This window comes from Penaeus vannamei, chromosome 3, assembly GCF_042767895.1.
Source record: "Penaeus vannamei isolate JL-2024 chromosome 3, ASM4276789v1, whole genome shotgun sequence".
In the NCBI taxonomy this organism is placed as follows: domain Eukaryota; kingdom Metazoa; phylum Arthropoda; class Malacostraca; order Decapoda; family Penaeidae; genus Penaeus; species Penaeus vannamei.
In genome coordinates this window covers 6,919,705-6,922,204 of record NC_091551.1, presented here as the reverse complement: position 1 = coordinate 6,922,204, position 2,500 = coordinate 6,919,705, and the positions used below count along the sequence as shown (strand labels likewise).

At 30.3% G+C, this 2,500-nt stretch overlaps 1 protein-coding gene across 1 annotated transcript in view; it reads left to right on the top strand.

The window, feature by feature from the left end:
• LOC113810743 (protein CEPU-1) overlaps window positions 1-2,500 on the top strand; it is a gene marked incomplete in the record, with an annotated part of 128,274 nt that overhangs the window by 77,244 nt on the left and 48,530 nt on the right.

The following is a 2,500-nucleotide window of genomic DNA, read 5'->3' as shown; positions in this document are numbered from 1 at the left end:
CCAAACCAAAAAAAAAGAAAAAAGAAAGAAAGAAATTTTTTATATATATATATATATATATATATATAATAATATATATATATATTATATATAAATTATATATATATATATATTTTAATAAAAAAAAAAAAAAAAAAATATAAATTATATATATATATATATATATAATAATATATATATATATATATATATAAAATATATATTTATATATATAATATATATATATATATATATATATATATATATATTTATATTTATTTATATATATATATAATATATAATAATATATATATAATATATATATATTTTATATGTATATATAATATATATATATATATATATATATATATATATATATATATATATATATATTTTTTGTATAAAACAAACAACCAACAGACAGACACAAAACACGTGGCACACAAAACTTCCTATGTATGTATATACAACAACACACACACACACAAAAAAAAACAACAAACAACCAACAACAACACACACTAAAAAAATTTTATTATTAAAATAAAAAAAAAATATATATATAACAACAAACAAAACAGACACACACACACGTGCGCACAAAAACCCCCTTTCCTACCTCTTCCTTTTCCCCCCTTTTCCGTATTTCTTCTCTCTTCTCTCTCTTTTCTTCTTCTTTTTCCCTTTCTTCTTCTTCTTCTTCTCTCTCTCTTTTTTTCCCCCCAGTTCCCCCTCCGAAGACAGGAAAACCCAAAACCCTTTTTCCGACTCCTCCGCCCAGACAGACAGACACACCCACTTCAAACACCCCCACCAGACTCCCCGAAATGGACATAAGATCGGCCACCAACCACATAAAAGCATAAGTAAATTTATCCGAGTCTACAGCCCACCCGTTCAAAATTTCCAAGTACAATATTGACTCAGGCGAACGAGGTGTTTACTCATAATTACATATTTCTTGTTGGGTTACAAGAACGCGGGTGTTTTAATCGTTCGTGTATCTTGCAGCTGGGAACCCCGGCTGGGAAAAGGGAATTTGATTTCTTTTCCCTTTTAGTGGGGAAAAAATTTTCGAAAAATGAGATAATTTTTTGGGCTAAACTGAAATTTAGGGAAAAGGGTATTCTGGGGATATACCTTAAAAAAGGCAGTAGATCAGTCATAAACGATTTAGAGTAAAAGGATAAATATTGAAACAAAGCAGAGAGTGAGATTTCCGCATCCGTTTTCGTAGATTCAAATTTCTTTTATGCAAATTCATTTTCTACTCTTTTTTATTTATTTATTTTCTTATTTTATTTTATTTATTTATTTATTTTTTTTTTACACGCGTCAGGAAGGAAAAGGAACAAAGAAAGAATGAAAAACGAAACCAATGCCGTCGCCACGTGCCATAGTTCGGATACAGGCGTATGGATGTTCGATTATTAAGGAAAAAGAGAGGGAGAGAGAGGGAAAAGAGAGAGAGAGAGAGAGAAAAAGAGAGAAAGAGAGGAGGAGAGGGGGAGGGAGAGAGAGAAGGGGGGGGAGAGAGAGAGGGGGAAGGGGGAGAGAGAGAAGAAGAGGGGGGGGGAAAGAGAGAAAGAGAGAGAGAGAGAAAGAGAGAGAAGGAGAGGGGGGAGAGAGGAGAGAGAAGAGAGAGAGAGGAAAGAAAGGGAGGGAAAGAGGGGAGAGGGAAAAAGAGAGGAAAGAGGAGGAGAGGAAAAAGGAGAGAGGGAAAAGGAAAAAGGGGGAGAGAGAAAAAAAGAAAAGGGGGAAAAAAAAGAAAGGGTAAAAAGGAAAAAAAGGGGGGGCGATGTAGGATTCAAATTTTTAATTATCTTTTTTTGGGTTAAAACGGGGCTTAATCTTAATTTTATTTTTTATATTTTTTCTTTTCCCTTTTTTTTTTCCGGAATTTTCTTTATTTTTAGATATTTTCTTTTTTATCTTTTTTTTACGGGAAATTTTTTTTTTAACTTTATGTTTCTTTATATCTATCTTTATCTTTATCGGATATTTATCTTTATTTATCTTTATCTCTATCTATCTTTATCTTTTTCGGATATTTAACTTTATATTTTTCTTTATCTTTATCGGATAAAAGAAAAAATTTGAGATAATTCCTCGGGTTTTAATTTCAAAAAAAAATAATCCCATATTTTCTCAATCTTTTTTTTGGGGAAAAAAAAAAAAAAAGGGTAAAAAAAAAGAAAAAAGAATGAAATAATGCAAAGGGGAAAAAACAAAAAAAAAGAAAAAAAAAAAGAAAAAAAAAGAAAAAAATAAAAAAAAAAAGGGTTAAAAAGGGGAGGAAAAAAGAGAAGAAAAAAAAGGGGAAAAGAGAAAAAAAGGAAGGAAGAAGGGGAAAAAGGGAAAAAAAGGGAAAAGGAAGAAAAGAAGGGGAAAAGAGGGGAAAGAAAGAAAAGGGAAAGAAAAAGGGGGGAAAAGGGGAGAAGGAGGAAAAGGGAGAAAAAGATTGAAGAAAAGAAGAAAAAAGGGCTGAGAGAGAAAAAGAGAGAAAAAAAGAAAAAAGAAA